General features: G+C 37.8%; 1 long non-coding RNA gene across 1 annotated transcript in view; it reads left to right on the plus strand.

Moving 5' to 3' along the window:
- Nucleotides 1-6,166, plus strand: part of LOC140699218 (uncharacterized) — a 35,446-nt gene extending 29,280 nt beyond the window's left edge. The window contains exon 5 of the long non-coding RNA XR_012077228.1: nt 5,300-6,166. This is a non-coding gene — a long non-coding RNA (uncharacterized lncRNA). The remainder of the gene's footprint in view (nt 1-5,299) is intronic.
- Nucleotides 6,167-25,079: the final 18,913 nt, after the last annotated feature.

Here is a 25,079-nt window from a genome sequence, read left to right on the forward strand (position 1 = left end):
TTTAACACTCTGTTCTCTGAAAGAGCCTAGAAGCAGTGACATCCCATTAGCAACAAGAACATCTAAGGCCCAGATCTTGGTTTCAAATACCATTTTCCCAGCAAAAAGAACCAGGCTCCTTGCAGAAATGGCTGATTCTAGGGCTAGAGCAGAAAATATATAATGTGAGCTCTTATAGTGACAGAAGGCAAGTACTTAAGGAAGTACTTCTTTTTTTTTTTTTTTAGTATTTTTTAAAATTGGATTATAGTCATTTTAAAATGTTGTGTCAAATTCCAGTGTAGAGCACAATTTTTCAGTTATACATGAACATATATATATTCATTGTCCCTTTTTTTTTTGCTGTGAGCTACCATAAGATCTTGTATATATTTCCCTGTGCTATACAGTATAATCTTGTTTATCTATTCTGCATATGCCTGTTGTATCTACAGATTTTGAAATCCCAGTCTGTCCCTTCCCACCCCCTGCCCCTTGGCAACCACAAGTCTGTATTCTATGCCTATGAGTCTGTTTCTGTTCTGTATTTATGCTTTGTTTGTTTGTTTGTTTAGATTCCACATATGAGCGATCTCATATGGTCTTTTTCTTTCTCTTTCTGGCTTACTTCACTTAGAATGACATTCTCCAGGAGAATTCATGTTGCTGCAAATGGAGTTACGTTGTCAGTTTTTATGGCTGAGTAGTATGTTTTATGTATAGTATATATGTTAATCCCAAACTCCCGGTTTATCGCCACCCCCCCATACACTTTCCCCTTTGGTAAGCATACTTTGTTTTCTATGTTTCTGAGTTAAATTGTAGTTTGTAAAAAGGTTCATTTTTGTCATTTTTTGATATCACATATATGTGATATCATATGACATTTGTCTTTCTCTGTCAGATGTAATTCACTTAATATAATAATCTCTATGTCCATTCATGTTGCTTAAAATGGTATAATATTGTTTTAATGGCTGAGTAATATTTCATTGTATACATATATCACATCTTCTTTATCCAGTCATCTGCTCATGAACATTTATCTTGCTTCCATATCTTGGTTATTGTAAACACTGCTGCTAAGAACACTGGGATGCATGTATCAATTCATGTTATGGTTTTACCTAGATATATGCCCAAGAGTAGAATTACTCAATCATATGGTAACTCTGTTTTTAGTTTTTGGGAAACCTTCCATACTCTTCTCCACATTGGCTGCACCAGTTTACATTACCCCCAAAAGTGTAGGAGGGTCCCTTTTTCTCCGTAATCTCCCCAGCATTTATTCTTTGTGAACTTTTTAAGGATGGCCATTCTTCCTGATGTGAGGTGATACCTCATGTAGTTTTTATTTGCATTTCTGATCACTAGTGATGTTGAGCATCTTTTCATGTGCCTGTTGGCCATCTGTGTATCTTCTTAGAGAAATGTCTCGTTAAGTCTTCTGTCCATTTTTTGATTGGGTTGGTTGTTTTCTTTTATATTAAGTTGTATGAGCTATTTGTATATTTTGGAACTTAATGCCTTGTCAGTTTCATCATTTGCAAATGTGTTTTCCCATTCTGTAGATTGTCTTTTTATTTTGTTTATGGAATCCTTTGCTCTACAGAAGCTTTTATACTTAATCAGGTCCCAGTTGCTTATTTTTGCTTTTATTTCCATTACACTGTGGAGCTGTTGAAAAAAATGTTGACACAATCCATAATTTTCAGTGCCTTGGCTTTTGCCTCTGGATACAAAAAAAGAAAAGGTCCTGACTGAGGACCATCACCAGGACACAGCCAGAAAGAACCAAATGTACAGCTGAGAGAACAGAACCAAATCCCGGGAAGAAGTACAAACATTTGAGACCCAAGCTAGACTTGAATCCTGCCCCAAATGCCAGAAATATGATCTGTGGCACACTGTATAATGAATAACTTGCTCAGTTCCTTATATGACTCTTCCTTCATAATCTGAATTTTGTGTATGCATGAAAATGTTCTTCGGTGACCCCCACATCTCACTTCTACCTTCCACAGGAGAGCCAGGTGGCTTTATTCTCCCAGTTGTGTCCCAGGGAAAGATAGACACTCCCAGAAAACTCCCAAGGACTGAAACTGATTTTTAATCTGGACATGGCTAGGTCTGGAGGGAGCAGAAGCAGGAACTGACAAGCCTTCCAGAACTGCGACCTCCCAGACTGGTCACACACGCATCCATGGACATGCGACTTTCCTCACACTCAGAGGGGAGACACAGTGGTAGATGATGTCCCTTCCCAGGAGCTACCCATTCTCAAGCTTCAATCAGTTCAAGTTGCACCACTGGTAGCCACATTAAAGACTTTATTAAGGTTTTTGTTTAGTTTAGTTTTGTTTGTTTGTTTGTTTTTAGCTGTTCCTCTACTGTTTTCTATTAAATCTTCCAAAGCAGAAGGTTACTTCTGAAGAAAAATGAAGAAATTAGTTTTATATCAGCCGACTAAAGAGTGACTGAACTGTGCTGGCATATATGTCCACAAGCAGATGTGGAAAAATCATAGATTTATTTAAATAAAATGAAATATATTTTTAATTCTCATACAATTCAGTCATTCTTTCATTTGCATTTATACTGCATCTATTATGTAATGATAATTATACTTGGGGTACAGCAATAACAAATTGATTAAAAAAAATCATGGAACTTCCAATTCAGTTAAGAATTAAACAATTCACAAAAGACTGTACTTTACATAGGAAATGTAATAAAATCTTGAAGGGAATGAAATAGGGATGTGGAGCAGCAAGGAGGCCTGTAGGGCTGGAGTAGCGTGAGGCCCGGCCAGGCTGTAGAGTTAGATCAGAGAGGTAACCACCTAACAGATGACATAGGACTCAAAACGCTGTGTGCATTTTGGCTTGATCTCTGAGAAGTGGAAAGCTATGGGCAGAGTGAGTTGAGGAGTGACCTGACTGGATCCCCTGGTGCTGGGTGGTAAACAGCCTGAAGGAGCGAGGGCAGGGGAAGGAGCGAGGGCAGGGGAAGGAGCATGGTTAGTGGCAACCACAGCCATCCTGTCAAGTGGTGGTGGTAACTCTGAGCAGGTAGAATGAAGGAGACGAATGAGGGACATATTCTGAAACTGGGGATGGAGTTCAGTGATGGCGAGGAGATGAGGTGGAGACAGGGGAGAAGTCAAGAAAGACCATGAAACTGGGGCTTCAGCACCTGTCAGGATGAAGTTACTGTCACAAAAAGAAGGGGAGACAGAGGGAGAGCAGGTTCAGGGGAGACGTTTAATCTGTTTTTGGCATGCTAGGTGTTCACATGGAGATATTGTGGTGACAGCTGGAATAGAATAAATCTGGACTGTATGGAAATGTTTGGAATGAAGAAATTAATTTCAAGTCATGACAGTCTAGATGTCATGGATGCCACAAGTCTGGATGAGGTTGTTACGGAAATGACAGGCCAGCCAAGAAACAAGCACCACTCGGAGGGTTGGAGTACTCAGATTTATTACGCCGGCGGGCTCAGAGGGGCTTCTGCTCCGAAGCTCTGAGCACCTCCAAGACGTGCACATGAGGTTTTATAGGGTTAATTACAAGTATGGGGCTATTAGCCAATAAGGTTTAAACAACAAAAAGCAAGGAATCAGTACACTGGAGCTTATCAATTTGGAACAGATCACGTTACTGACACTTGTTGAGCTTGGATTTACGAGTTAGCTTGTTAGCCCAGTAAACTGACACTAAACTTTAGATTTACAAGTTAGCCCGGCAGAACTTATATCAGTAAACCGACACTTATCACACTTAGATTTGTGACTGAGCTCGTTAGCCCAATAGACTGACACTAAACTTCAGATTTATGAGTTAGCCCAGCAGAACTCAGATCAGTAATCCGACACTTGTTGCACTTAGATTTGTGACTTAGCTTGTTAGCCCAGCTGGGCTTTTCCTTCACAAGGTCAGCAAGGAGATGAGTTGCTGAGAAAGAAAACTGGTCCAAGAACTACTTCCTGGGTAAAAACTAATCCTAAAGTGTATAAAGAAAAGTAGAAACCATCAGTAGATTCACAGAATGAAAGGCCAGTGAGTTCTAAAAATACAGAAAACAGCCACAAAAACAATTATAAAAATGGTAGAATGTATTGAACTGGAATCCACATGATGGAAGCATTTCAAAGAAAGAGAGAGATTGACTGTGTCAAATGAAGCCAATAAAGAAAAGTGAAGATTGAAAAATCTTTATTTTTCTGTGATAGAATTTTCCTAAAATGGGACTGTGAGGGAGACACAGTTCAGCACATTTGCACACACAAGAACCAAAGGATTGTGTATTTAAATGCTTGAACTTCTGGCAAGTAAATTATACCTCAAGAAATCTTGCAAAATAAAGGAGCATTTAACACATATCTACCTCATATAGCTACTCCCAGGTATTCATCACACAGAGTAAATGAAAACAAATATTTAAAAACAGACACATGTATAATAATTAAAAAAATATTTATTCATAACCACACTTGAACATACCCAAATATCTATTATTAAGAGAATGGATAAATATTTTGTGATATATTCTTACAAGGACAATTTTTTTAGCCCTACAAACAGAATGAATGGAATATTCAAATAAAAACAAGTAATTCTGAAAAACATTATCTAGATCCAAAGAGACAGACATCAATGTGTATATTGTGATTTCTTTCATTTTTATCAAGTTCAGCCACCATCCAACTGATGGATACATGTTGTGAGAGTGTTTGTGTTTCAATAGGAATGTGACAGAGAGGTATTTTCTGTGTTAACAGATATGATAAAAAACATATTGTTCATACACTGAATTTCAGATATTGTTGAGAGTTAAGTTAAAGATTTCTGAAGCCATACACTTAACATTCACACATTTCACTACATTTTAATTTTATATACATATAAACACATAAAGAGTTAAGAAGAATTACCAGTAGCCAGTAATAAAGAGAATCACATTTTAGTTACAACCCTCCCCTCTGACACAGCCCCTCCCCTACACACTGGGTAACTGACCAGTCCAGGATGTCAGTTGCTGGTTGGGTTCCAAGTGGAATGTTGGGGTGTCCACTGCTTGCTGTCAGTGGTGGATCCATGGTAATTGGGCAGAGCCCTGAGTATGTCGGTGCCATGGAGGGCCTGCTGTCCTCTGTGGAGCTTGGCTTTAGGCTGATCCTGAGAGAGGTGAGTGCAGACCTGGTGTTGCTGCTGCCCATTGGTCTGTGTTCTCAGTTCACTTTCCAGAGCCTTCAGTGGGAAACAGTGTTGAGTCTGCCTGTCCTCAGCTCATTGCTTGGTGTCTTATTTACTTTCAGACTTGTTCAGTCTGTTAGAAGTCACCATAAAGGTCACCATAAAAGTCACCAGAAAGGAAGACATGAAAAGCAGCTGGCAGAAACACTGGCTGCACAGATTGAGGAGAAATACTACCTCATTGACAAGCTTTGTGCTGCTAAAAAAGAGTGTGCCAGGATGGAGACATCTGTAGAGAATGCCAGGCTAGAGAAGGAGCCAATAAACATACCCAGCCTCGCTGACGCTTTCAGAACAGTGATGAGCATCAACCTGAGTTTGAGGAAGGAAATCAATTCTCTGCTTCAAGAACTGAAGAAAGAGACATTCCTGCAGTCTATACAAGAAGAGATGGCAGAGATGCTAAAAGTGTTCAAGTTCCTGGAAGAGGTCATGAGAATCAGCACATCACAAGGGGCTTTTATAAACAAGCCAGGAGACCAGGTACCAAGCCCTGCTGGTCTGTTTCCCAGGACTGGGCCCTCTTAGTAAAGCTGTGCTGTTCCCTCTCCTTCAGTTCAGGCCTCCCAAGCTGCCAGGCTGCATTCACTCAGTAAGTCCGATCTCCACCTGCGCTGCACGTAGGCCAGTGGATGGAGGGGAAATCCCTCCTTTGGACCAGAGTTCCTCCAACTTTACCAGTGAGCACAGCAGTGAACTTTTTCATGGTCAGCTTCATCTAAAATGTACTGGAATTCCCAGAAAACACCAAGTAATGTGGGACTTCCTCAATATTCACAGAATGCTTGGATTGTCTCTAATTAGCAGTGAAAGAAATGTATTTAAGAGACTAATCTTTTACTCAGTTTCAACCTTCATTAAACCATATTCCTCAAGACAGTTTTGGTAATTATTATACATCAATTGTATAAGAGAACTGTATATATAGTTTTCTCTGTACAATTATTGCATTATAATTTGATAATATATGTAGTTTATCAATATAAAACTTTAGTTGGCTATAGCATTTTTTCTAAAGTTAATTTCTTAAAAGTCATAAGTTGAAGTTAAACAAATGTTTATGCCTGAGTTTTGTAGTAAAAAAAAGACAACATCTTTTCAGATGGTAATAGTTTATTCTTATAAGAATTTTTATTTAATATTTATATTGTGCTATAACAATAGATATATTTCAAAATAAATTTGATAAATTTCATAGAAATTATTTCTTTTTCCTTCAATAATGCTGTAGTATGAGTTTTCTGACCAAGAAGAAATCCACCTGGACAATTTGTGGGAACCTCCACATACCTGCCCTTATCTCTCCCTTGCCATCTGGCATACAGTTTTCTTTTCATACATAATTAAGTCTTGGGTCCATAATAAGTATCATTATTCACAAATGATGTGCTCTCATTGCACAATGGGCACAAAGTGGTTTTTATTATGGTAGAAGGGAAGGAGCTCATAACACTTTGGGAACTGGAGGGAATCACATGAATAAATGACGGACCATCATCATAAGATATATGGCATTTCCTAAAGAAAAATTGTGCTTGGGTTGGAGAAGATTAATTAAAACTAAAAAGAAAGTCCTGTCTTCCTGTTGGGGAGGAAAGGATGATTCCAAACACATTTCAAAATAAACAGAAGATGTGGCATTTCAGAGGTGATACACGTAAATATAAGGAGGGAAAGTGGAAGCAGTGGATCTGGATTGGCCTTGGCAGAAGTGGCCCTGAAAGACCTTTTCCAGGAAGGGACACCTGAGCATGAAGGACACCTGGGGAGAAGCTTTGTAGGTTGAGGGGACAGTACAGGTGACAGCTCTGTAGGAGTTGTCATGATCACAGTGTGTGTGAGGACCAGTCAAACCCAGAGTCTCCAGAATGCAGTGAAAGAATGGGAGAAGTGAGGGTATGGCTACCAGGGGTCAGAAGATGGAAGGAGCTGACACCACAAAACTTTGATTTCAATTTGAACAGTTATTAGCTACCACTTTGGAAAAAAAGATAAAAAGGGTAGGACAGCATGACTATGATTTGAGGTTGATGATGGTGTTGACTGGAATAGGGGAGCGATGGAAGTGCTGGTGGAGCAGTGAAACTGGTTCCCCCTTGAGTCCTGCAGGCAGAGACCATGGGACATAAAGAGGTTTGTGGGTTGAGGAAAGTGAAGAGTCAGGATGCAGATAAGAAATCCTAGTGAAGCATCTGCATCAGAGGTGATGACTTCCAGTGAAATAGGGATGAAAACAGGAGTGCATTTAGAAGAGAAATCGGAAAGAGACTGTTTTGAAGAAGACTTTAGACAAGGTCCCATGACACCACAGTAGAAATGCCCAGTGCTGAGGGGGTACCAAGATCTTGGGGTCAGGGAGTGATTAGAAGGGCAGCTACAAACTCAGGGAGGAATGTTACTCTAGCAGAGACATAGACCAAGGCTGGGTCAACTTTAGAGGGGAAACTCCATGGGCCTGTTTGTGCTCCCAGGTCAACTTGGGTTTCCCAGTATCAACAATAAAACAAAGGGCCACAATGTTGGTCTCCTTGAGTCTGTCCCCACATGCTGGGGTTTGAGATGTGCAGAATCCCCACCCTGGTCCCTTTTCACAACAAAGGAAGTGACACCTCAGGTAGTCACAAAGCCCTCAAGAGCAATAAGGAACGTGGTGTGACACATCACACAAGAGTCATGGCACAGGAAGTTCTCCTGTTGCCTTTGGCTCTTGTAAAATGATGGCATCCTGTGTTTGACACGGTGACTCAGCCTGAAGTTGGGGTTTGAACTCAGTTCTACCTCTAGGCACCTTGTTCCCCTATCAGGTGATCTTGAGATGGTAAGACATCCTACTTTCCTTATGCTTCTGAGGGTGAATTCCACACTATCATCCTATGAAACTCTGAATCTATTTCCTCCCACTTCCCAGGGCTGGGGTTGAGCATCCTTTAGCCAGAACATTAGAGCCCATGCAAGCAATGTCACATGTGTCTTAACCCGGAGCAGGAGCCTCACTTCCCTTTGAAAATTAGAAATATGCTGTAATAAGGGACAGTAGGTGGATACCTGGATGCTTAAAGGAGAATATTAAAATTATTCTAAAAATGAGATACTTTCAGTTACATAAATAATGTAACTTTTCTCACTAAGAAGGGAGAATTGACATTTGGGGGACATTTCTTTGAGTATGAAAAGTTCACTATCAATGCAGTCAGATCCTTTTATCTTTTTAATATGTTTTTCTTTTCTTTTCTTTTCTTTTTTTTGTCCTGGGACCATCCAATTCAAGTTCATTAGATGGGAGGGTGGGGAGAGGGAGATGCATTTGCCCTCACTCTCCCTAACATAGTGCAAAGTAGGCATACCTCTGCTGGTCCAGGTAGGGGTGGGGAGGTGGCAGAGCTCACAGCCTCAGTCCTAGGGGCAAGCTGAGAGAGAGGTGGTGGAGGTCTGTGTCTTCCTCATCACAGAGGCTCAAGACCCCTCCACCTTGGCCCCTCCCCTACAGGCAAAGGCAGATGGCAGTGGGATCCTGGCCTCAATTCCAACACCCTCTGTCCTGACTTGGTCACCAACAACATGTGTTCTCCAAAGACCACCGATAGGAGCTTCAAGGGTATGTCCCTGCAGTGCTCTGGAAACCACAAGTGGTGCTGACCTCCTCAGAGATGGTGTTGGCCATCTGCTTGTCATTCTCTAGGTCCCCAAGTGTCACCAGCACTGCATCTTCAATCAGCACCAGGTAAGGGAGCTGGTCTAGGATTCACTCCAGCCCCCGGGTCAGGGAAGAAGGCATCACAGCCTTAGGTGCTGGAGGGTGCTTTCTGCCATAAGAGGCTTCCAGGTCCACTTCAACTGTAAAACTTACTGACTTATAATTAGAGAGAAAAACCATAGAGCCTGAGACAGCTCCCAGCCCCCACCTCTGACTGTCAATTACTAATCTGTTCTTTGTAACTAGGAGTCAGGTTTTGGTGTTTTGACAGTTTTGTTTGCTTGGGGTTTCTTTTTTGGTTCCACAATGTGAGATCATGTGATATCTGTCTTTCTCTGTCTGACTTATTTCAATTAACATAAGACTCTCAAAGGCCATCTGTGTTGTTGCAAATGGCAAGATATCTTTTCTTTTATGTCTGAAGAATATCCCATATATATTCAATCAGATATTTATTATATATATGCATCACGTTTTCATACACGTGGAATATTTGTATCATATGTATATATCACATTTTCTTTATCTGTTCATCTATTGATGGAAATTTAAGATTACTTCCATGTTTTGGCTGTAGTAAATAATGCTGCAGTAAGCATGGGAGTGCAGATAGGTTTTTCAGTTAGTGTTTTTGCTTTCTTTGGATAAATACCTAGGGGGGATTGCTGGATCATATAGTAGTTCTATTTTTATTTTTTGAGGAACCTCCATAGTGTATTCCATAGTGGCTGGATCAATTTAAATTTCCACCAACAGTGCAGGAGGGTTCCCTTTTTACCACATCCCTGATGGCACTTGTCATTTCTTGTCTTTTTGATAATAGCTGTACCAAAAGGTGTGAGGTGAAATCTCACTGTGGCTTTGATTTGCATTTTCTAGATGATCAGACACCTTGAAGATCCTTTCATGTGTCTGTTGACTCTCTGTATGTCTTCACTGAAAAAATGCCTACACAGATCCTCTGCCCATTTTTAATCAGATTGTGTTTTCTTTTTCTTTTTTCTTTTTCTTTTTCTTTCTTCCCTACTTTTACTATTGAATTGTAGAAGATCTTTATATATTTTCAATATTAACTACTAGTAATACATGAGTTTACAAATATTTCCTACCAAACCATAGGTTGCCATTTCAATTTGTTGATGGTTTCCTTTGCTGTGCAAAAGTTTTTTAGTTTGATGTAGTCCCATTTTTTTTTATTTTTGCTTTTGTTGCCTTTGCTTGTTGTGACAAATTTTAAAAATCAGTATGAAGACAAATATCAGTGAGCTTAGCACCTATGTTTTCTTCTGTAAATTTTACATCTACATTCAAGTCTTTAATCTACTTTAAGTTAGTTTTTGTGCAGTGTAAGCTAGTTGGTAAAGCTTCATTTTTTTGCATGTGGCTCTTCTGTTTTTCAGACACCATTTATTGAAGAGACTGCATTTTCTCCATTGTATATTCCTGGCTCCTTTGTCATAAATTAATTAATTCATGGGTTTATTTTTGGGCTCTCAATTCTGTTCCAATGATCTATGTGTCTGTTTTTATGCCATTACCATATTATTTTGCCTCCTGTAGCTTTGTAATAAAGTTTGAAGTGAGGAAGAATGATTCATCCAGCTTTATTCTTTCTTGAAATTTTTCTAACTATTCAGGGTCTTTTTTTCTTCTATAAAAATTCTTGGATCAATTACTCTCTTTCTGTGTTTGCACATTATATGTTGTTTGGCCTGAGGTTTCCCTGCCCTTAAGCCTACAGGCTATTGGGTGGGGCTGGGTCTTGGTGCTAATGATCTCATCAGCCTCCAGGGAAGCTTATTTACATGAACATTCCTGGAATGCCAGTCATAAGCTTTTATGTCTCGGGTGAAGCACAGCCATCCCCTAAATCCCCAGGAGACCTTTTAAAACCAGCTGGGAGGTCTGGCCCAAGTTCCTATGATATCACTGCCTCTGCCCTTGGGCCTGGCACATGTGAGATTCTGTACGTGTCCCAAGAGAATGCAGTCTGTTTCCCCTAGTCATGTGGGGCTCCTGGAGGTAAGCCCCCTGGCCTTCAAAACAGATGTTCTTGGTTCTCCTCCTCCCACTGTTGGAGCCCCGGGCTGGGGAGCTTGACATGGGGCTCAAAGTGCTCAGTCCTGTGGGAGGGCCTCTGTCACTTAATTATTCTTTAGCTTGTGGGTCACTCTGTGGAAATTTCTTTATATTTCCTGTTGAAGAAGATCTTTTTTGCAAGGTTCCAGTCTTTTTTTCCACGGTTGTTTAGCAGTCAGTTGTAGTTTTGTTGTAGTCGTGAGAAGAGGTGGACTCGTGGTCCTACGACTCTGCCATCTTGAACCCCTGATACTCTATTTTCTTTTAAACAGACATAGAGCTGTGATGTAGGTCAGGTACAACCAGTACTTTCCCACCCGACCCAGGCTGTGACTTTTTATCATGGGACCCACTGCCTGACTCGGGTGCCCAGTAGTCCCTGATATACGGTGCTTGGGAAGAAGCCTATTTTTCCATAGTGTGAAATAACAAAACCATTCCTTACCCTGCATATCTGTTTGGTAAAAATCTTACTCCAATGCATCTCCAAGGACTCCCAGATCCCTTTCTCTTCTTCATCCTAACGCAGGGTCCTTAGCTTGCAGCATATCTGAGTAGCTAGTTCTCCAGCTTCAAGTTTCCCCTCTAAACCATCATTCACAAGTGCTTCATGATGGCCTTTCAAAAACACCTATCTGAGTGCGCTGAATCCTGGTGTTGACTGAAATAAACACGCAGCCTAGAAGTTAAGAGTTATGTTTTATTTGGCAGGAGGACTCGAGATGGGATGACAGCCTCTCAGATCACTCTGAGGGACTGCTCCAAAGAGGTAGGGGAGGAGCTAGGATATATAGGAGCTTTACAACAAAGACCAGGTAGTTGGAACAATAAAAGATTACTTGTAATCTAAAGAAAACCAGGCATCTCAAGTTAAAGAATTTAGTGCTTTTCTATGTATGGGAGGAAGCAAATATTTGGGCTCACTGAATTCATTCCTTTGACAAGCACCTAGCTATCTAGGGCCAGTATCCTGTCCTTTCTTATTCTGAGTCCACTCAGAATGCACCATTGTGAGTGGCTGCAGAGGCTGGGCTGCAGGCCCATCCCCACTGGGGGGTGGCGGCAGCTGCTGATGACTTGGTTTACTGATATGGTTGCAGTATTTTCACTCACATTGCAGTATTTTCATTCACACTGACATAAAAGCATTTCCATGGCTAAGCAGTGACTACAGAATGGTGCCCAAACTCTTCAAAAGACACTTAAGACACTTTTGCAAAGATGGCTTGCCATATTCTGATTCTTTGTCCCTGAGCACCTTATGTTCTAGCTATATCAGTTTTTACCATCCATTTCTTTCATTTTATTGCTTACTTTTCAAAATCCAATTTAAATACAATTCTACAAGTATATTTAATCATTTCTCTCTTGTGTTTCTATTGTAACTTTTATATAACTAAAAAAACCCTTTATACTCGGTAGTGGTTACTCAGATAGCTATCAGTTCTCTTCTAGTCTATGAACTATGAAGAGAGGGTCTATGTTTTTATTTTTTATATTCTATTAATTTAATAAAACAATTGTTGAATGATAGTTATTAGTATGTAATATCTATGATTCCTTACTGATCTAAATATTATAAATTTTTATTATTCAGTTCTATTTTAGGAGACAAATCACCCTTTAAATTCATAACTTGCCTTTCTAGAAACCATTTTGGTAATAAAAGTATGAAGAATCTTAAAAAATGTCCATTAACTCTGATCCAGTAATTATAATTCTAATAATCTATATTAAGGAAATAATCAGAAATGTAATTTAAAAAAAGGCTATCAATAAGGATGTTCAACACAATATTTCTTAAGAGCAGGGAAAATTGGAGTCTAATTTCCTGCAAGAATCTAATGACTTGCTAAATTACAGTACAATCATAAGATGGATTATTATGAAACCATCTTAAACAGTTCTAGAATTACAGTAAATGACATAGGAAATGCTCATGGTATAACTTTCAGTGGGAAAACATGTATAAAAGTGAATACAGATGTCCAGTCAAGTGAAATAATGAATTCATAGGCTGAGCCTTTCTTCTGCTGAAGACTCATAGCAATGAATGGGAACATAAAAGAGAAAATCAAACCAACACAATGTGCTTTACAAAAAATGTTCATATCACTTTGGACCAGAAATAGTAGAGAAGCCCAAGATAATAAATACTGTGCAGGTGAGAGGTCACTGGAGTGTACACATGGAGGAGAAGGTAAAGATCTTGGCTTACATGGAAACTGGTGGGGTGAGAGGTCACACAGCAGGGAATGGAACTGGTCTCACCACTGGAAATCCAGAGCTGTGACCGGGCTCCAGATTCATGAAAAGAGGATTGAAAAGTGCTATGGTCCACACACAGCTGTGTGTCTAGGGCATCAACAGCAGACAGATACAGCTTTCTAGACATAATCTGAGCCAAGTCATTCACTACCTTGATGACCGAATCTGCAATAACCTAACATGTCCACATCGCAGGGCTCCCAGGCAGGCTAAGTAAAAATAATTGAAAAAAATTAAGAGAGTGCAGATGCGTGGGGTCAGGGGATGGGAGAGAGCAAGGGACAATCAGATTGACAGACAGTTTCTGTCAGAACTCCTCAACTCTTCAGTTGTAACACAAAAGCAATCATACATAATTCATAAATGATTGGATGTATAAAGCTATGTTCCAATTGAACTTTACTTACAAAAAGCCCACAGGCTGTAAACTTCTGACATCTTTTGACACCTGTTTTAAATCAACATTCAAATACCTTAAAGAAAACTAATGAATAGAAATAAAGCATACAGCTATTAACAAAGGAAAGATGAAACAAAAACTAGAAAATCCAAACAAAATTTTAATATATTTTAATAAACATGAAAGAGATAAAAGAAAAATAATATTCAAAATAAGAATAAAAAATTATTTTAAAAGAAACATAGATATGGTAAACAACATATTATAAATCTTAAGAAAAAATTATTATAATTTTAAGATAATTGCATTGAAAATATAAACACCAGGTTGGAAAGAGTCATAGAGACAGTCAGTGAACTAGAAGACATCGTTGAGGAATGCTTGAAGATTATAGCAAAAGGAGTGGGGTAGATTTTAAAAATATAAAAGACAAGTTAGGAGACATAGAGTGTTGGACTAAGTGGCTCCAATACCCATCAAAGAGGAATTTCAGGAAAAGAGGAGAAACTGATCTATATATGAAAAGGTAATTGTCAAGAATTCTTAAAACATTAAGGTAGACATCAGTCTTTAAAATAAAAGTTCTATGTGCAGAGAAAGATAATAAATAAACAAACAGACAAACAAGCAAACAAAGTCATACTATATACATTAAAGCAAAGCCAAAGATCAATAAGGATGAGAAAATTACAAAAGTCAACAAAAATAAAAGATTATCTACAAAAGAATGACAGATTGAAAACAGATGTATCAGTGATAAGAGATGGCAGAAGAAAAAAAGTATCCTCAAAATATTGATGAAAATGTGTCAATCTACAATTCTATATCCAGCAGACTGATCATTCAAAAATAAGAAAGAAAATATTTTGCAGTTATTTCCAGACTCAGAGTTTAACGCCCACCAAAACTCAATGAGAAAACAACCAAATGAGAAAGGAAAAATGGGATGCAAAAGTGGTGGCAGAGTGATTAAATATATTGGTAAATGTTATTATTTAAGGATTATAAAATATCAGTAATTTTTAAAAGAAGAATGATAGTAGTAAAAGTCTGGAAAAACAAAAGAAAGAAAAAAGTAGTTAATTAGTAGTTAGAATGTTCTAAAAGTTTTATCTTATTTGGGAAGGTAAATATATTGAGTAAATTTATGGCATGTTTTAAAACTAGATACATTAAGAAAATATGTTAATAATTAATATCAGCCAACAAATTAATAGTAATACTGTCTACAGCTTTCAAAATGTATTGCAGGAGTCAGGGAGAGAATGTTGACAAAATTTTAAGACAATAGAAAGCCAGAAAAAAGACATAATGTAAACATAAATATATTATCCAACTACAGAGCAGAGAATGTAAGAATGGACAAAAATTACAAAAAACGTATGCATCATGGTGTCAATGGAATAATTCTTGCATGTGCAACATATACACACACTAGATAAAAACATACCAAAATATTAACCTTATATTTTTGGACTACAGAATGGCAGATGATGGAAGAAATTTTCACATACTGAAATATGGATAAGTCATTCTGGCTTTTACATGATTTGGCTTAAAGTTTATGCTAGCTACAACAGACTGTTTTGAGGCTTTCAAACATGAATTGTACATCTGCTTTAACTATGAAAGAAAAGAATGCATTGAAGAATCAAAATGGATCAGTACCATACTGTTTTAATTACTATAGCTTTGTACTATACTCTGAAGTCAGGGAGCAATTTCCCCTTAGTTCTGTTCCTCTTTCTTAAGATTGTTTTGTCTATTTGGATTCTTTTGTGTTTCCACAAATTTAAACAATTTATTCTATGTCTGTGAAAAATGCCCTTGGTATTTTGATAGGGATTGCATTGAATCTGTAGACTGCCTTGGGTAGTACAGTCATTTTAACAATACTAATTCTTCCAATCCCAGAACATGGTATACCTTTCCACTCATTTGTGTTGTCTTCAACTTCTTTCATCAGTTTCACTATAGATGTGTTCCTATATTACTGAAAACTTGAATTTTCTGCACTGAATCATACTCGAGGACACCACCAGTCATTCTCAGAGCAATATTTGCTAGTAGTTGCAACCTGTAACCTCATGGTCTCAGGGTGTCCCCTCGTAACTATGCAACCACTTTAGACCATTCTTTGCTTAACAAACACCCTTACACCTTGCCAGCTCCAGTTCTAATTCTTGACAAACAACATATGTAATTTTGCAGTTTTTGCCTGTATAAGTCTTCCCCATTTTGTGCTTCACCAGAACATAATCCATGTGCTTCTCAATTCTTTGTCTCCCAAGCCACAATCCTCAGATTGGCTCAAATAAAACTGTTCTCTGTTCCTACTGTAAATTGCTTATTGATTATTTCTATTGATAAAAATAAATATATTTTCTTCTCCACATTTTTCCATGTTGTCTGATGTTCCATACTGAAATGTTAGCACTTCTCCGTTACAGACTCGGCCAAATTCTAACCTATGTCCTCTATAAGTTATATATATTTTTGATGACAGGAATCTTTTTTTTTTTTTTAATTTTGTATTTCTCCAGTGCCTAAGAGACCACTGAGACTCGGGATGTGATTATTTCCTTTAGAAAGCACCTCCAGCTTCGGGGGTACAGAGAAAAATGAGAAATCAGGTTGAACTATGTTAACACAATTCAGGCACAAAATAACGAGGGTGTAGAGTTAGGGTAATGGCAGAGGGGGTGAGGAAGGGGCTACCCGGGGCCTTTAAAAGTTTGAATTTCACTTTATTTTCTTGAACATAGTACATCTAATTAGGCAGAATCTGAAAAATTTGGAACTATGGAAAGCAGGTAAAAATCACCTGTAGTGCCAACCATCAAATCCATACTTTTTGGTTTAATTCTTAATTTTTGAATGTATGTATTCTCACTCTTGCTTTCTGACTATATACATTTATTTTAAATGACAATTTAGTATATATCATATTTCTAAGCAAATTAACATTATAGTGTTTTGAAGTTTTTCATCTTTACATATATTTAAGTATTTTACAGCATGTTGCTAAAGAATTTTCCACTATGTGATATTTAAAAATTCACTTGGGGCAGTGATAGCTTAACGGTAGAGCACATGCTTAGCATGCACAAGGTCCTGGGTTCAATCCTCAGTACCTCCATTTAAAAACTAAATAAAATAAAAATTCAGCTGATTAACTATTTTACAGCTTATTTAATCAGTTCCATTTGTTGGACTTTTGCTCCAAATCTTATTTCATCTAGAAATGTGTACAGCTAAAAGGTAAGATTTTTAAAGGGTCTAAGAAAAAGACCTTGCTCACACCTAAAAGTGTTAATTCATTTCTTGATATCAAATATTCAGTGTTTAAATTTCTCCAGATGTTCAATAAGTGTGTTTTTCTGTTTCTTTTTGGCATTTCATTTGTTCAGATATTCACTTTTGTTCAAGCACCTAAGTAAAGTCTGTTCATTGCAATGATATGTATAGTTTGCACATTGTGGTTAGTCCATCCCAAGCTTGTCTTGATATCTGCTGTGAGCCGTGAGGTGTAAATGAAAAAAAGTGTGTAAACATGTTTCAGACTGTGCTTAGCACGTGCTCAGTATCTGCTATGACTCTTGTCTTTTCCCCTTGGTTTCATCCGGCAGCTGCTTGTTTTGTTTGTTTTTAAGGAACCAGCCCTTAGATTTCTTTCTTTCTTAATTTCTCAGTTCTCTCATTCATTCATATCTGTTTTAATTTTTCCTACTTTTACATTCTTTTAGGATTTCTTGCTGATCTCATAGCGTCTTCATTTATTGAAAATTCAATTGCACACCTTCCACACACTGGGCTTTGTGCCAGGTGTTGGGGATGCAGTGGTCAGCAGATAAAGATGCCCTGTCCCAAGGAAGCTTATAGTTGAGCCCAGACTTTGATTCTCTTTGTTTAATAATAAAAGCATCTCTATATACAGATACCTAGGCAGATGTATGAGTGTAGATATGGCTGCTTTCTGTAATTTTTGTTATAGAGTCATAGTCTCATCATGGTCTAAATCTCTACTGTATAATGTTGAATCATAGAAAATTGTTGATATTCAGGATCAACACAGGATCAACCCAAAGAGGAACACACCAAGGCACATGGTCATCAAATTGACCAAAATAAACGATAAGGAGAAAATATTAAAATTAGCAGTAGAAAAGCAACAAAAAACATACAAGGGAACTCCCATAAAGTCATCAGCTGATTTTTCAGCAGAAACTCCACAGGCCAGAAGGGACTGGCACGATATATTTAAAGTGGTGAAATGGGAAAACTTACAGCCAAGAACACTTTCCATCAAAATCTTCACAGATAAATGAAAGCTAAAAGATTTCAGCACCACCAAACCAGCTTTACAACAAATGTTAAAGGACCTTCTCTAGTCATCAAACCATAAGAAAAGAGAACAAAAAGAAGAAAGTGGAGAGAAAAAAAAAGACCTACAAAAGACTGCTTTGGCTGCTCGGGGTATTTTGTGGTTCCTTACAAATTTTGGAATTGTTTGTTCTAGTTCTGTAAGGAATGTTGTGAATATTTTGATGGGGTTGCATTGGATCTGTGAGTTGCTTTGGGCAGTGTGGCCATTTTGATAGCGTTCATTATTCAAATCCAAAACCACAAGAAATCTTTCCATTTCTTTGTGTCATTTCAGTTTTCAGGGTATAGGTAACCTCCTTGGTTAAGTTTATTTCTAGGCATTTTGTTGTTTTTGATGTAGTAGAACTGTCTCTGCCAGTTAAAAATGTCTGGTTTTTGAAGTGGGAAAAAAAGTGAATGAAGGGCCAAAATGGCAAAATATCTTTCTTTTTTATAGGTGAGTTAATTCCATTATATACACATATGCTGCATCTTCATTATCTATTCAACTATTGATGTGCACTTAGGATGCTTCCTTATCTAAGCAATTATAAATAATGTGTTAATAGCAAGGTGTATGTATCTTTTTAAATTAATTCTTATATTGTTGTTGGCTTTATTCCTTTGACAATTATGTAAGTTTCAAAGCTAAAGCTCTAAACATTCATAGAGACAATAAACAGTATATATAGGTAAATTTTAAAAATATAGGTGCAGTAAAAAGAAAAGAAGAAAAGATAAAGCCATGAGAGACAGGGTAGTAACTTAAAAGACCTATTACTAAATGAAAAGAGCCAGTCTGAAAAGGCTAAAAACTGTATGATTCTAACCAAATGACAATCTGTAAAAGGCACAGCTACAGAAACAATAAAAAGATCCTGGGGAGAGGGAGGGAGAGATGAATAGATGGTGCACAAGGGATTTTTAGGGCAATGAAATTATTCTGTATGATACTATAGTGGCTACATGTCATTATGCATTTGTCAAAGCCCACAGAATATACAACATCAAGAGTGAACCCTAATGTAAACTATAGACTTTGGTTGATATTAATTTTCCCATGTTGGATCATCGATTGTACCAAATATGCCACACTGATGCGGGATGTTGAGGCTAGGGGAGTATGTGTGTGGTGGTGATGAGGGCTATGTGTGAACACTCTGTATTGTCTGCTTATTTCTGCTGAGAACCTGAAACTGCTCTAAAAGAATAAAGTGTATTAACAAAAAAACGAGGATGGATCAATTTGTGATATAATCTTACAAGGATGAATTATTCAGGCCTACAAACAGAATGAATAGCATATTCAATTAAAAACATCTATCTTTAAAAATGTTAGTTAGAGCCAAAGAGACAGACATAACAGTGTACAGTGTGATTTATTTCATTTTTATCAAGTTCAGCCACCATCAAACTGATGGATGCATGTTGTCAGAGGGTGTGGTTCAGTTGAAATGTGACAGAAGTATATATTCTGTGTTAGTGGATATGATTCAAACATATGGTTCACACATTGACTTTCTGGATATAGTGGAAGGTTAGGAATTTGAAAAATTTGTGAAATCAATAACTTAACATTGATACATTTCACTCTATTTTTTACTGTATGTAGATATAAACACAAAAAGAAAGAGGTAAGGAAAGTTATCATTGGATAGTAATGGAGAGAATGACACTTTGGTTACAACCCTCCCCTCTGGCACAGCCCCTCCCCCACACACTGGTAACTGACCCATCTGGGATGTCAGTTGCTGGCTGGGTTCCAAGTGGAATGTTGGGGTGTCCCCTGGGGCTTGTGGCTGGGGCTCCACGGTAACTGGGCAGAGCCCTGGAAGGGTCAGTGCCATGGAGGGGCTGCTGTCCTCCATGGAGCTTGGCTTTGGGCTGATCCTGAGGGAGGTGTGTGCGGTCCTGGTGGTGCTGCTGCCCGATGGCCTGTGTTCTCAGTTCATGTTCCAGAGCCTCCAGTGGGAAGCAGTTTTGAGTCTCCCTGTCTTCACCTCATTGGTGAGTGTCTTATTTACCTGCAGACTTATTCAGTGTGTTAGAAGTCACCTTTATCAAAGCTATGAAAAGCAGCAGGCTGAAACACTGGCTGCCCAGATTGAAGAGAAGTGCCACCTCATCGACCAGCTGTAAGTGTCTAAACAGGGGTGTGCCAGCATGGAGACGACTTTAAAGAACACTGGGCTAGAGAAGGAGCCAGTAAATACACCAGCCTCGCTAACGCTTACAGACAGTTGATGACGGTCAACCTGAGTTCAAGGAAGGAAATCAGTTTTGTCATTGAAGAACTGAGGAAAGAGAGATCCCTGCAGTCTATTCAAGCAGAGGTGGCTGAGATGCTGAAAGTGCGCACGTTCCTGGAGGAGGTCACAAGAATCAGCACATCACAAGGGGCTGTTACAAACCAGCCAGGGGACCAAGTACCAAGTCCTGATGGTCCCATTCCCAGGAGTGGGCACTCGTATTAAACCTGTGCTGTGCCCTCACTCCACTCAGACCTCCCAAGCTGTCTCTGCCCTTGGACCTGGCACATGTGAAATTCTGTGTATGTGTCCCAAGAGAATGAAATCTGTTTGCCTCAGTCACGTGGGGCTCCTGGAGGTAAGCCCCCTGGCCTTCAAAACCACATGTCCTGGGCTCTCCTCTTCCTAATGCTGGACCCCGGGCTGGGGAGCCTGACGTGGGGCTCAGCGCTCTCAGTCCTGTGGGGGGGGGGTCTCTGTGACTTAATTATGCTTCAGCTTGTGGGTCACCCACCCAGGCGCTCTGGGGCCTGATTCTATTGTGAACATGCCCTCCTACTGTCCCCTGCAGGTCTCTCTCTATATTTCCCATTGAAGAAGATCTTTTTTGCAAGGTTCCAGTCTTTTTTCTCAATGGTTGTTTAGCAGCCATTGTGGGGTATTTTTAGTTGTGAACTCATGGTCCTATGACTCTGCCATCTTGACCCCCCCCGATACTCTATTTTCTTTTTGCCAGACATGCAGAGCTATAATGTAGGTCAGGTATAACCAGAACTTTCCCATTCCACCCAGGCTTTGACTTTTTTATCATGGGACCCAGTGCCTGACTTGGGTGCCCTGTAGTCCCTGATATACTGCTCTTGGGAAAAAGCCTGTTTTTTCAAAGTGTGAAATAACAAGACAATTCCTTACCCTGTATATCTGTTTGGCTAGAATCTTGCTCCATTGCATCTCCAAGGACTCCCAGATCCCTTTCTCCTCTTCATCCTAACCCAGGGTCCTTAGCTTGCACCATAATATCTGACTAGCTAGTTCTCCAGCTTCAAGTCTCCTCTCTAAACCATTATTCAAAAGTGCCTCATGATGGCCTTTCAGAAAAGCCTATCTGAGTGCACTGTATCCTGGCCTGGAAGCATTCCCGTGGCTAAGCAGTGACTGCCCAATGGAGTCCAAACACTTCAGCAGGCCCTTAAGACCCTTTGCAAAGATGGCTTGCCATTTTCTGATTCTATCTCCCTGAGCACCTTATGTTCTAGCTGTATCAGATTTTACCATCCATTTCTTGTCACTTTATTGGTTACTTTTCAAAATCCAATTTAAGTATAATTCTACAAGTATATTTAATCATTCCTCTCCTGTGTTTCTATAGTATCTGATTTATATAACTAAAAAAAACCTTTATACTGGGCAGTGGTTACTCAGATTTCTATCAGTTCTCTACTAGTCTATGAACTATGAAGGAAGGGTCTATGTTTTTTTTATTTTCTATTAATTTAATAAAACAGTTGTTAAATGATAGGTATTAGACTACAATATCTCTGAGATTCCTTACTGATCTAAATCTCATAAATTTTTTATTATTCAATTCTATTTTAGGAGACAAACCAACCTTTAAATTCATAAGTTGCCTCTCTAGAAAGCATTTTGGTAATAAAAGTATTAGAAATGTTAAAAAATGTCCATTAAATCTGATCCAGTAATTGTAATTGTAATAATCTATATTAAGGAAATAATCAGAAATATAGTGAAATAAAAAAGGCTATCAATAAGGATGTTCAACAAAATATTTCTTAAGAGCAGGGAAAATTGGAGTCTAATTTCCTATCAGAATCTAATGACTTACTAAATTACAGCACAATCATAAGATGGATTATTATGAAACCATCTTAAACAATTCTTGAATTACAGTAAATGACATAGGAAATGCTCATGGTGTAACTTTCAGTGGGAAAAGATATATAAAAGTGAATACAGATGTCCAGTCAAATGGAATGATGAATTCATAGGCTGAGCCTTCCTTCTGCTGAAAACACATAGCAATGAATGGGAACATAAAAGAGAAAAGGAAAACCAACACAATGTGCTTTACAAAAAAATATTAATATCTCTTTGGACCAGAAATAGCAGACAAGCCTATGTGAAAATATAATGTGGAGGTGAGAGGTCACTGGGGTGTGCACATGGAAGAGAAGGCAAAGATCTTGGCTTACATGGAAACTGGTGGGGAGAGAGGTCACACAGCAGGGAATGGAACTGGTCTCACCACTGGAAACCCAGAGCTGTGACTGGGCTCTAGACTCATGAAAGGTGGGTGAAAAGAGCTATAGTTACACAACTGTGTGTCTAGAGCAACAACAGTAGACAGATACAGCTTTTCAGGCAAGATTTGAGACAAGTCATTGACTAGCTTGATGACCGAATCTTGAATAACTAAACATGTCCACATGGCAGGACTCCCAGGCAGACTAAGTCAAAATAATTGAAAAAATTATGAGAGTGCAGATCTGTGGGGTTAGGGGACGGGAAAGAGCAAGGGACAAACAGACTGACAGTCAGTTTCTGTCAGAACTCCTTAACTCTTCAATTGTAACACAAAAGCAATCATAGATAATTCATAAATGATTGGATGTATAAGGCTATGTTTCAAATGAATTTTATTTACAAAAAGCCCACAGGCTGTAAACTTCTGACATCTTCTGGCACCTGTTTTAAATCAACATTGTAATATCTTAAAGAAAACTAATGAGTAGAAACAAAGCATACAGCTATTAACAAAGGAAAGATGAAACAAAAACTATAGGAAATCCAAACAGAATTTTATTATATTTTTATAAGCATCAAAGAGATAAAGGAAAGATAATATTCAAAATAAGAATGAGAAATTATTTTAAAAGTAATCATAGATATGGTAAAAAAATTATAAATCTTAAGTAACAAAAAATTATTATGATTTTAAGATAATTGTATTGAAAATATAAACATTAAGTTGGACAGAGTCATAGAGTTAATGGACTGGAAGACATTGTTGAGAAATACATGAAGGTTATAGCAAAAGGAGTAGGGTAGATTTTAAAAATATAAAAGACAAGTTAGGAGACATAGAATGTTGGACCAAATGGCTCCAATACCCATCTAAGAGGAATTTCAGGAAAAGAGGAGAAACTGATCAATATATGAAAAGGTAATTGCCAAGAATTCTTGAAACATTAAGGTACACAACAGTCTTTAAAATAAAAGTTCTAAGTACAGGGAAAGATAACAAACAAACAAACAAAAAAACAAATAAAGTCATACTACATACATTAAAGCAAAGCCAAACATGAATAAGGATGAGAAAATTACAAAAGTCAACAAAAATAAAAGACATTATCCACAAAAGAATGACAGATTGAAAACAGGTTTATCAGTGATAAGAGATGGCAGAGGAAAAAAAGTATCTTCAAAATATTGATGAAAATGTGTCAATCTACAATTCTATGTCCAGCAGACTAATCATTCAAAAATAAGAAAGAAAATTTTTGCAGTCATTTCCAGACTGAGAACTTAACACCCACCAAGCCTCACTGAGCAAACAACCAAGTGAGAAGGGAAAAATGAGATGCAAAAGTGATGGCAGAGTGATTAAATATGTTGGTAAATGTTATTATTTAAGGATTATAAAATATCAGCAATTTTTAAAAGAAAAATGATAGTAGTTAAAGACTGGAAAAACATTAGAAGAAAGAAAAGAGTAGTTAATTATTAGTCAGAATGTTCTAAAAGTTTCATCTTATTTGGGAAGGTAAATATATTCAGTAAATTTATGGCAGGTATTAAAACTATATACATTAAGAAAATATGGTCATAATTAAGATCAGCCAACAAATTAATAGTAACACTGTCTATAACTTTCAAAATGTATTGCAGGAGTCAGAGAGAGAATTTTGACAAAATTTTAAGACAATAGAAAGCCAGAAAAAAGACATAATGTAAACATAAATATATTATCCAATTTTAGAGCAGAGATTGTAAGAATGGATAAAAATTACAAAAATTGTATGCATCATGGTGTCGATGGAATAATTTGTGCATGTGCAACATATACACACACTAGATAAAAAGATGCCAAAATATTAACCTTATATTACTGGACTACAGGATGACAGATGATGGAGGAAATTTTCACATGCTGAGATATGGATAAGTCATTCTGGCTTATACATGATTTGGCTTAAAGTTTATGCTAGCTACAACAGACTGTTTTGAGGCTTTCAAACATGCACTGTACATCTGCTTTAACTATGAAAGAAAAGAGTGCATTCAAGAATCAAAATGGATCAGTACCATACTGTTTTAATTACTATAGCTTTGTACTATACTCTGAAGTCCAGGAGCATGATTCCCTTACTTCTGTTCCCCTTTCTTAAGATTGTTTTGGCTACTTGGATTCTTCTGTGTTTCCACACAAACTTTAATAACTTATTCAAGGTCTGTGAAAAATCCCCTTGTTATTTTGAAAGTTATTGCATTGAATTTGTAGACCACCTTGGGTAAAATTAATTCCGAGTGATTGGAGTAACAGCTCCATCCACATGGGTATACAAATAGGACTAACTATATACATATATAACCATATGAATATAGTTACATGTGTTTTATAGAGAAAGAATGAAATCAGAAAGACTTTGCATAGCTGTTGTGAAATTATACAAAAATCTTGCTTCTTGCTTCATTACTTTTTATTCAGATTACTTCCTAATTATTTAAATAAATGAAATTTAACTTATTGGAGGATTGAATAAGATATA

This window comes from Vicugna pacos, chromosome 11 (genome assembly GCF_048564905.1).
Source record: "Vicugna pacos chromosome 11, VicPac4, whole genome shotgun sequence".
NCBI classification, from domain to species: Eukaryota; Metazoa; Chordata; class Mammalia; order Artiodactyla; family Camelidae; genus Vicugna; species Vicugna pacos.